Source organism: Molothrus ater, chromosome Z (assembly GCF_012460135.2).
Source record: "Molothrus ater isolate BHLD 08-10-18 breed brown headed cowbird chromosome Z, BPBGC_Mater_1.1, whole genome shotgun sequence".
Classification (NCBI taxonomy): domain Eukaryota; kingdom Metazoa; phylum Chordata; class Aves; order Passeriformes; family Icteridae; genus Molothrus; species Molothrus ater.
This window is the reverse complement of record NC_050511.2, coordinates 7755659-7767270: the sequence shown is the minus strand read 5'-3', so window position 1 is coordinate 7767270 and position 11612 is coordinate 7755659.

The window sequence follows — 11612 nt, the reverse complement described above, 5'->3', positions numbered from 1 at the left end:
ACCAGGTTATTCCCTGCTGCTCAGCCCCAGTGAGGCATATTTGGCACACTGTGTTCAGTGCTGGTTTTCCCAATAAAAAGGAGACATGGATACTGGAGCAGGTCCAGTGAAGGGCAACAAAGACAATAAAGGAATTGTAGCCTCTGTGATGAGGGGGAGAGGGTGCAAGAGCCAGACTTGTTCAGCCTGGAGAAGAGAAGGCTCAGGGGATTATTGCCAATGTGTTTTAATACCTGGTGAGGCAGTAAAGAAGATGGATTGAGTCTAAATGATGGGTGAGAGGGGTAAATTGACATGCAGAAAGTTCTGCTTAAAATGCTTTTTCTTTACCATGAGGGGATTAAACATTGGCACACGTTACCCACAGACTCCCAGGTGGAGTCTCCATATTTCATACTCAAAACCCAACTGGACATATGCTCAGAGCAGGGATGTTGGATTGTTTCTGACATGTGGAATGATTGTGAAGGCTCCTGATAAGGGAAGAGAGGAAAATAAGCTGGAGCAAATGCAACTGTCCCATCCCCTCTTCTGGTGGAGGCAGAACACACATTCCAGCAGCAAAGCATGGATGAATCAGATGCAGAGCAAAGAAAACAGACTTCATGACAGCAGATTTTGCTTGATTTTGCAGATCAAGCCTGGAAAGGCAAGTGGATATTTAGGCAGCCTGATAACTAGGCAGTTGTTTCTTGGTTAGGAGCATTTCAGATAGGAAGTTAAGTGTGTTGCTTCGAGACCTCCTGGCCTTTCCAGCTGTTGGCAGCGAGCCCAGGGCTTTGTTTAGGGAATTCACAACTTCTTTTTCAGATGTTTTCTCTGAATCATTTTAAAGTGGGCTATGGCAGGGATGGGACTCTGGGCTTGTGCTGTTTGCTTAGTGCCCATTGATCGGTGTTGGAAACACTGTGTGTCCTCACACAGTGGGGTAGGAACATGTGTGCAGCACCCCTGCCTATGGGATAAATCTGGTACATTTAAGTTACAGGGATAATTTTTCCCTCTTCCCTGTGCTGGTTGGCTGAGGGAGGCTGTGTGTGGAATCCATTGCCCATTGTTTCTGGAAAGAGCTTTCTGAGCACACCTAAACTGAAATCATCAAAAGCTCTTAGTGGGCAAAACAGACCTCTCACCTGAGAACAAAGCAGCACGTTCTGTTGCTGCTGTGACCCCTGCAGCCTCAGAACTTGCTGACAAGTCCATTAACAAATGATGCAGGCAGTGATTTAGACAGGTTTCAGAAGCAGCTAATTAGGGATTAATTCTTAATCTTCTCTTTGTTGTGCTTTATCATCCTCTAGATGTTGGAATTGCCCAACCTGCCTTCAGAGATGGTAGCTGGATTGTTCCCTCTTTTTGTGTCAGTTTGCCTTCACTCTGACATGCAGTTTGACATTAGAGTCATGTAAATTTGCCAACACAGCTTTCAGACACCACTGGAGTTGGTGCAGTGGTTGCTCGTGCCAGAGCTCTGCCTGTTCCCTCCATGCCCCATCCGCCTTTGCTTTTCCCCCTGCTGTATATTGCAGATGCTGGAACATTCTCCCCACTGCATATATCTGCTTTTTCCCAGGTCACAGACGTGTGCCAGAGCCTGCATGAGCTTCCAGGGCAGCAGAGCTCCTCCAGCTACCTTCACCAGGCAGGCTTGAAGGTCCTGCTTGTGCTTCTCTGGGGCTGTCATGGGACGTGGCCCCTCAGTGGCTTATTCCCTGCCTGGATATATTTATGGGTGTGATGGCTTCTGCCTTTTCAGCTGAACAATGCTGCAATCTCCTCTGCCCTGTCCTCCCCAGCCCTGGTCTGCTTTTATCTGCTTCTTTTACGCTGTCAGGTATTTTATTTCTACTTTTTCCTTCTTGCCTTTAAAAAGGCATAAAACTGCTCCTCCACCCTCCATTTGCAGCGTGCAGCAAAGGGACAGGAAACATCCAGGCAAATCTGCAGGTCCCAATAAAATGATGATAAATGAAACTCATAAGCAAACCCTTGTACAAGTCCTAACCTGCTGGTGTTTCATAAGGTGGTGCCACTGTGCTCAGAAGCCAGATGTGAGCCCAGTTTAGGTGACAAACATAGGCACCTCAACAAAGACCTTGTCATGAATTCACCTAAGACTCACCGTATTGACCACTGCTAGCCCAGGTTACATCACCTGAAGGGATATACCTGTGTCAGCAAAAGTTACCCAGATAACAAATTATCCCAGCTTTGCTTGCAATACTCTTGTTGCCAAAGCTGTAGGTGATGCACAGGCTCTGCTTTCAGGGGAAGGATAACTCTGCATTGCCTTAAATCTCCCAGTGTCTAAGTATTTACCATCCTCACTGGGAAGAATTTCTCCCTAATACCTAGTCTAAACCTGTTCTCTTTCAGTCTGAAGCCATTGCCCCTTGTCCTGTCACTATGTGTCTTGCAAAAAGTTCCTCTCCATCTTCTTTGTAGGCTCCCTTCAGGTACTGGAAGGCCATAGCTAGGTCACCCTGTAGCCTTTTTTTTTCCAGGCTGACCAAATCTAATTCTCTTAGCCCTTCCTCATAGGATTGGTGCTCCATCCCTTTAATAAATTTGGTGGCGTCCTCTGCACATCTGCTGGTTGCTCTGAGGGCCTGGATATTGCTGTGCTCTGACTTGTTGAGCAGCAGTTTACCTAAGGCAAAATCCAAACCACCTTCCTCAGGAGCAGAGGGTCCCTGCACCTCTAAGGGGTCTGGAAAGGCAGGATCTGAAGGAAGGGGGTGTCTCAGGTACGCAAGAGAGGACAAGTGAGGTCTCTGCTGTAACTTTATCTCCTGTTGTGGATTTACTGCTCCTGTTGGAGCCCTGTGACTAATTCCTATTGTGAAAGCTGGGGTAGGGCCTGGGTTATTCAGAGCACTCTTGTTTGACAACCATGCTGGGCTTCCACTTCCAGAGCAGTGAGTGGGCACTCGCTTGTTTGATTAGCTGTGGTCCCAGCCATAAACAAGAGCTGCACAAACACAGAGCTGCCCTGGGGAGCCCACGCCGTGTCGTGTTGCAAGAGCTGGGAGGAGGGCAAAGGGAGAGCTGAGGCAGCAGCAATGGGCTTTGATGTGTTGGTTTTGCTGAGCTACCTCAGGAGCTCTTTACAGGGGTCTCCTGTGCGTGGGGGGCGAGTGCAAACAGGGAGGTGCTTCCAAACGCAAGACGGGGCTGGTGTGATGATATTGGTGTACTTAGTGTATGGATGGAGCCAGCCAAGATAGCTCAAGTGGTGCATGCTTTATGTGTGCTTTCTGCTTTCTAGCAGGGCTTTCCAAATGTTGGTGGGTCCCCCTGGGCCTTTACCTGAGCCGCCCTTTGGGCAGCTTTCTCCTAAAAGGATCAGCTCATGCTTTGCAAGGATGCAAGGATGTGGCAGACAGCAGTTGTTGGGAGGCTCAGGAGGAGGGGAGGGAGATGGAGCCTATCTTGTGCCACCAGACTCCTGCTTGCCAGCTGCCCTTGACAGCTTTGCGTGACCATAACAAGATTTATGAAAGGGAGCAGGGGGAACAGGTTGATAAAACAAGCTTGGATGATGGGATGACCACAGCAGGTTGAGTGCTGTGAGGTTTTCTTGCTTGCTGAATTGTTCAGACTTTGTTCATTCTTTGGGGCAGCTGAGATCTTTTCAGAGGCTGTTTGGGGTCTCTGTGGGGCTGTCTGGCTTGAGGCTGACCCTTTGAAAGCAAGAAGCATGTGTGTCCTGCAAATAAAGAAGCTTCTTGTTCAGGCACCCACAATTACTGGTCATTTTTGAAAACCCTTAGGTTAAATTTCCATGGCTGGCTAGGGAAGGAGCAATTGTCTGGGTTTTTTTTTGGCAGGGAAAGGGAATAATATCCCCTAGTTTGCTGTTCCCACAATGGCCATTCTTCTAGCCTGGGCAATGACTTGTAGGTTGGGGTTTTTGTTATCAGACAAATGTTCTGGACCTGAAGTGATTATTCCCAGCCAAGGCAGCAGCTCTTGGGAAGTACTGGTTCCCCAGGAATGCAGCTCTGGCAGGTGGCAGCTTTTAGTGCTTGTGGTCTCCTCAGAAAGGCAGAGTGATGCAGCTAAGTAAGGGGTGAGGGTGGCATTTAGTAAGTGCAGGGTGCACCACAGGGAAGGGGAAATCAAGATATTGGGTGGGGGAATTGCAAAATGGGAGAAATGCAGTCTGGAAAGAGGCTGGGGTTGGGACAAATGGGGTAGTGGGAGCAGCAATGCTGGTTACTGGCATCCCAGGGCTGCGTGAGGGGGAGCAGAACGAAACTGCAAGCTGCTCAGACCATACGAGCTGTCACAAAGCTGTATTCTCTGGTGCTGGGAAGCCTTTGCACTAGACTCAAGTGCTAGAGGCTCAGCAGCCACCAGGAGAAAAATAAACATTGGCCAAAAGCACAGCAGGGAGGTGCTGGGTAGCTGGTGATGCATGGTGGGATCTGGCAAAGGAATGAACTGGGGGTGTATCAAGGACCTCCCCATTATTCCACTTTCTTGCTGAGCATCATGACCAGGCTCTGCAAACTCTGCCTCTTCCCACCAGAGAGCAAGAATGGGGGAATCTGTTCCCCAGGGTTTCGTTTGCTGTCACAAACGAAGGTGCCGAGAGCTTGTGTTGGCAGTGAGCCTGCAGAGAAACACTTGTGCCTTGTGCTGCTGACTCCTGCACTGCTGAAGGTGCCAGACAGACTGTTCCTGTTAATGTTGCTCCTGGATATGCATGGGAAGTCTAAGGGAGGTGCCAGAAAAGGGCATGGCAGGAACCTGGTACTGTATTGATTTATTAGCCTTGAGTCTCTCCTTTTTGGCTACATCCCATTGTTTCATGCATATTAAAACACTGAGGATCAGTGTCTGGGAGGCAAACTGCAGTGGTGGCCCCACCAGGTTTTAAGTTTGTCATTCTCTGTCTCTTCCCTGCCTAGTTATCAAGGGAAGCCAGTTCAGGAAGCCAACTTCCTGGATTTCAGTAAATCTTTCAATACTGTATCTTACTGTGTCCTTCTGGACGAAATGTCCATTCCACAGCTGGATGAAGACATCATAGGATGGGAGACCAGCTGGCTCACAGATCAGGCACAAGGGGTTATAGTGGCTGGGGTGACATCAGACTGGGGACTTGTCACTAGTGGGGTTCCTTAGGGCTCCATCCGTGGCACTCTGCTCTTCAACACCTTCATAAATTACCTGGATGCAGAACTGGAGCAAGTTCACAGGTGATACAAAGCTGGGAGGAGCTCTCTCCCTGAGAGAGACCTCGACAAATTAGAGGGCTGGGCAGTCACCAGCCACATGGAGTTCAACAAGGGAAAGTGCCGGATTCTGCACCACAGGACAACCCTGGATACAGGGCTGGGACATGGGACAGACAGACAGGAGAATGAGAGGTGGAAAGCAGTGCCAGGGAAAGGGACCCTGGGGATCCTGGTTGATGAGAAGCTGAACATGAGTCAGCAGTGCCCTGGCAGCCAGAAGGGACATCCCTGTCCTGGGGACATCGGGCCAGCTGGGCAAGGGAGCAAATTGTCCTGCTCTGCTCCGGGTGCGGTTTTGGGTGCCACAATAAAAGAAGGATATAAAGCTACCAGAGAGCATCCAAAGGAGGGCAACAAGGATGATGAAGGGCTTTGAGAGGAAGCCAAGTGAGGAGGGGCTGAGGTCACCTGGTCTGTCCAGCCTGGAGGAGACTGAGGGCAGACCTCATTGTAGTTACAACTTCCTCATGGTGGGAGAGGAGGGACAGGCACTGATCTCTGCTCTGTGACCAGTGACAGGACCTGAGGGAATGGCCTGAAGTTGTGCCAGGGAGGTTTAAGTTGGATATCAGCAAAAGGTTCTTCCCCCAGCGGGTGGCTGGGCACTGGCACAGGCTCCCCAGGAACGTGGTCACAGCACCAAGCCTGACAGAGTTCAAGAAGGGTTTGAGCAATGCTCTTGGGCACATGGTGTGACTCTTGGGGTGGTTCTGTGCAGGGTCAGGAGCTAGACTCAATGATCCTTTTGGGCCAATTCCAGCTCAGCTTATGCTGTGATTCTGTGAATACACATGGTAGCCAGGCTTGGTTTGGTGGAATGCTGACCTGCTTTGTGTTAATGCAGGGCAAGATCATGGCTGTGGGCTGGAGCTGCTGCTGTGGGGTAACCATGTCCTTCTGAATGATGGGAGACACTAAAGAGTTACAGGGAAGGGATGAGGGGCTGTGAATTGCAGCTGGGCAGCTAGCTGTGTAAGGATACCAGGGATCAGCAGACCCTGTCCCAAAACAAGGCCATTTCCCAAACCAAAGGAAGATCAGAGGGGATGGGAGATGCCTCTCCACCATCCAGTGGGATCAGGGCTCACAGGGCAGGAGTGCATGGTGCAAGGGGTGTCCTACAGTGCAGGGCTGAGCCAGCCCTTTCTGTTAGATCTTGTCAGAGGGGATTATCTTTGCTAAAGGCTCAGCCAGGTGGAATAATTGGCAACCAAATCCCATGCTTCAGTCCCAGTACAGCCTGGGGCTGTAGATGGTTAGCATTCTTCCTGCTGCCACAGCACCAGGACCTCTTGCCCAGGCAGTCCCATCCCAAGGACATTTCCTTTCCCTTATGCCCTTCAAGGTATACTTCATATCCTTCCCTTGCATGGTTACAGAGCAAGGTGTTGCCCTGCCCTATGCCTGCCCCACACCTTATATTTATATAGGTATGCCTTTCCTTCACTCTTTTGGGTACTTGTTGGAGGGTGGTGAGGATCTGGGGAATGACATGCCTTTCCCTGGAATATGTAGCTGGGGACTGGTGGCCTGTGCCACGTCACCACTGGTGTGTAGCAGAGAGTGAGCAGGGCAGCTGCTGCCCCCAGCCCTTTTTGACACAGGCAAACACAATTCCCTGGGTGAGTAACGCTCCCAGTTCCTGCCCTATGACAGTGATGAATTTTGGCAGGAACTGCAATTTGTTTAGCCCCAGCAATTTGCCACAGCCCATGGAAAGGAGGCAAGGAGATATTTTCCCTGCCCTGGAGCACCAACGGTTGGAGGCAGGTAGGATGAGACATGGAGGGCGTGAGCAGCACATGGGGAGGGAGTTTCAGGGTAAGCATGGGCTCTGGGCAGGGAATGGGTGGGACATCACAGCCACGGGTCTGGGAATGGTCCTGGAAAGAGGGGAAGCCTGTCCCTGTTGTGCAAGGCAGGAGGATGGCTGGCATGCTGATACACAGCATATGGGCTTGCAGGATTCCTTCCCCTGCTCTTTTCCATGCCATGAACATGGATCTCAGCCATCCAAAATTGCATTTGGCACCCCCTCTTCACCCCAGTGATGTGGTGTCCATCCCAAGGTGGGGCTTTGTCACTGATGCAGCCATCATGGGGAGAAGCATTGGCCTTTTCCAGACCTGTGCTCCTGGTTTGGCTTACACAATTTCCCCAGTGCAGCAGCTGTTCCCTCAGCTACCCACAGCCAGGCTGGGGGGCAAACATGTCAATTCCTTTTTAAGGCTGCAATCTTTACCACCTGTGTGTATAAAGGGCTATAAAAATGTCTGACAGCCATGGTCTGGCAGTGTGGGGCTGCCTTTTTCTTCCCATCTCAGCTGGACATGGTGTGGTTTGTGAAACAATGGGATCCAAGTCACAGGACGAGTCACCATCAGTGCTGGAAGCAGGGACATGAATCTGGCCACTCTTTCTCCCTCTGCCAGCAAAACATGTCCTGGAGCATGAAAATATTTCCCTGTGTCTGCTGCTGGGCTTGAACAGTAGTGTTCAAAGCAGCCAAGAGAGTTTTCTTCCAAGGCTTGAGGGATTGCCTGTGCTCAGGAGTGGTCCAAGATAAACTATCAGCCTGTAACACACTTCTTCAAGGCCTCTCCTACACCTCTCCCGCTGCGGGGCAGCTCCATGGAAATGGGATGTGCAAAGCTGCCACCCCTCCTGTGATGAGGACAGAAGAGCCCTGCCTGACTGGAGGGATTTGCCCCACAAACCTATTGTCCCTGGAAATAGGAGGTGGCTTGTCTGCAGTTTTGCATGGGCAAAAATCTATTGGTGGTGGCAATTGGAGAAAAGCCTTCTCAGTAGCAAGCAGCAGCCCTAAATCCACAAGCTGCAGTTTTGGAGATGCAGGATGAGAGATGGGGAGGCTAGAGGAGGCTTTGGGCTTGCAGCTCCCAGTGGCAGTGCAGCTGACAGGGATGCAGAGGTCACTCAGCATGGGGGGCTGCCTGAGCTCGCAATCACTGCAGCAAGTCAGGCTGGGGATGGAGGTGCATGGGCTGACCAGACAGGTCCCAGCTGCCCTGTGTGGCTTGTGAGCCAGGCGCCACTCACAGGAGCCTCTCCTGTGTCCCTGGTGTGAGAGGACTGGGGTAGGGCCTCCCTGCCACATTTTGGGGAGTGAGGTGAAATCCAGGACCTGCAGGCTGCCAGGGAACCCTGTCATTGTGGGTACAGGGGAGACCAGTTCCCCTCTGCCTCCTGAACCAGGAGCATATCCAGCCTTGGATGTGCTGGGGATCTGGCTGTGCTCCCAGCCCAACATCCCAGTGTCCTGCAGTGGTGGCTGGCTCCTGCTGCTGAGGGTGACACTGAAACCCAGTGGTGAAACTTGGCCGGAGGACTCACATGCCTTGAGTTTCATCTGAAACCACAACGCTGCTGGTAGGTTTCTGTGCAGAGCTCAGAAACATCCTGCTGCCTCGTGCCAACACTTCCAGCAAACCTTCATTTATTAGTATTAGCTTTTCTGAAGGAATTTTGGCCGGGCCCAGCGTGCTGGCAGGCCTTGCCCAGGCTGGGATTTATGGCTAGAACTGGTGGCCCTGGGGCAAATGGGACTCAGTGTGAGTCAGGGCAGACCTGGCTGTGCCGGCGCATGCGCTGCTGCCCTCCAGAAGTGTTCATCTCCTAGGAAAGAGATCAACACAGCCTCCTCTGGGAGTTGCTGTAGACAACAAAGGTGAACTCACTACCAGAGCAGCTCTCTGGGGATCCTGAGAGCAGAAATCTGTTTTTCTGAGGTTTTGAGCATTGCTGAAGCAGAGCTCAGTGTGCACAGCAGGAATGTTGCAACTGGTGCCAGAGAATCTGAGGTCTGTTTGGGGATCACCCACACGGAGTTCTTGAGAAGACAGAATCTGGCTGTGTGCAGCCAGATCAACAAAAATAGCTAACCTGGGAGGTAGATGGGCATGGATGCAGCACTGAGAGGAGAGTAGGGCTTGCACTGCTTTGCCCAAGCTGCCTCCATGCTGTCTTCAAGAGTGTACCCATATCCAGTGAAACCCTCCGGCCTGGGGTTACTCTTGCACTGCCCACTAGGACAGCCTGAACCTGTGTAACCCCAAAAAGGGCTGCAAAGCCCTCAGAGGGAGAGTCCCTGCACAAGCTGTTGTTGTTCAGCTTATGCCTTCAGCTCATGTGTGTCTGGCAAACCAGCTGTGAGGGCTGGAGGGCAGCATTTACCTCCCCACACACCTCCTAGGGGGGCTGAGTGACCATAATCTGCTTCTGGGGTGGGAGCAGAGAGGCTTGAGCTGGGATCCTGAATCTAGTGGGTCCAACAAACACTGTCATCCCTAGTGCTGCTTCTGTGCCACATCTCCAGGGACACACAGGGAAATGTGGGAAAGGGCAGAGCAGGTGGAAGCTTCTCATGCGGCTCTCTCTGTGGCAGCATAAAGCACACAGGATGATCCAAAGGTAGATTTGCTTTTAGTCTTTCCAGTGGGATTGTGGCACCAGTGTGAGAGGTTCCTGTATTCATCTTGGGATTTCAGCAGTAACACATGCAGTCCTCTCTAGTGGGTAGTCAGGTACTGGATCCTCACTCTGCAGGGAAATTTGACTTGACCCCATTAAGCTGGGATTTGAAACAGAATGGTTTGGTTGGAAGGACCTGAAAGATCATCTTGTTTCCCAGGTGAACTACCACAGGCAGGGACAGCTTCCACAAGACTTGGAAGGGATCCTGCTGAATGTCACATAAGACAAGCAGCTGAGAACCATGTATCATGATGTCCTCTCCTCTCAGGCCAGGCTTTGGCTTGGGCTGTGTCTGAGGGCTGTGTGTCTCTGACCCTGTGGGAGATGCTCCCCTGATTTATAGTGCCAGTGCCAGACTGTCCTCTGTGTTCAAGTCGTGGGAAACTTCAGCCCTCCTGTCCTGTGTGGAAGCAGAAATGACTCACGGTGGAGCTGTGCTCACTATTACGCATTCTGTGGCTCAAGGGACTCTTCTTCTTCTTTTTTTTTTTTTTTTTTTTTCTTTCTTTCCCATGTGAAGTGGAACAGCTCAAGGAAAAGGCATGGGGAAGCCACCCCTCCTACCCCTCCTCTCCACCCTCACCCCATCTCTCTGTAACCCCATCTCTGGGTAATCCCCTGCTCCCAGGCCCCATCTCCCTGAGTCTGAAATCCCAGCTGTGGTGCTGCCCATGGCCATGCTGGGAAAGGTAACACTGACGGCAGAGGTGGGATGGTTGAGATGACAGCAGCAGGAAAAAGTATGGAATTCTAGAGGAACAAAGGCAGAGAGTCAGGGTTTGTTGGGCCATCCCTCAGAGCTGTGAATATCCACAGGCAGACCCTGGCCAGCAAAAGCTCTTTGGGTGCCTTTCTGAGGTGGTGAGCACACAGCTGCCTTGCTAAGGAGCTCACCAAATCCTACCCATGAGGATGGCCAGGCTTAGGCTGGGAACTGCAGGGGGAGTGGGATGACCTTGGCTGGATGCCAGGCACCCACCAAAGCTGCTCTGTCACTGCTCAGCTGGACAAGAGAAAATATAACAAAAGTTCATGGGCTGAGATAAGGACCCAGAGAGATCATTCATGAGATGCTGTCATGGGCAAAACAGACTCAAACTGAAAATGTTAATTGAATTTTTTACTGATCAAAATCAGAGCAGAATAATGAGAAGTAAAATAAATCTCAAAACCACGTTCCCCCCACCTCACCCCTCCTTCCTTCCCAGCTCTACCTCCCCCCACAGTGCCACAGGGAGATCAGAAAGGGGACTGTGGTCAGTTCATCGCACATTGTTCCTGCTGCTGCTCCTGAGAGGAGTTCTTCCCTGCTCCAGTGTGGGGACCTTCCCACAGGAGACAGTTCTCCATGCACATCTCCAATGTGAGTCCATCCCATGGTGTGGCTCAGTCTTCCATGGCTGCAATTCTTCAGGAACAGGCTGCTCCAGTGTGGGTCCCCCACGGGGGAGTTCTACCAGCAAACCTGCTCCAGCCTGGCCTCCTCTCTCATGGAATCACAGGTGCTGCCAGGATCCTGCTCCAGCAGAGGCTTCCCATGGGCATCCCCTGCTCCAGCCCGGGCTCCCCCAGGGGCTGCAGGTGGATCTCTGCTCCCCCGTGCCCTCCCTGGGCTGCAGGGGCACAGCTGCCTCAGCCTGGGCTGCTCCAGGGGCTGCAGGGGAATCTGAGCTCCAGAGCCTGCAGCAGCTCCTGCCCCTCCTGCACTGCCCTGCCTGCCTGCAGGGATGCTCCTCTTGCATCTTCTCACTCCATTCTTCTCTGGATGCAATTGCCTCTGCACAATAACTTTTTTTTCCTTAAATATGTTATCACAAAGGCATTACTGTCATTCCTGACTGGCCCAGCCTTGGCTAGTGTCAGAATTCAGGA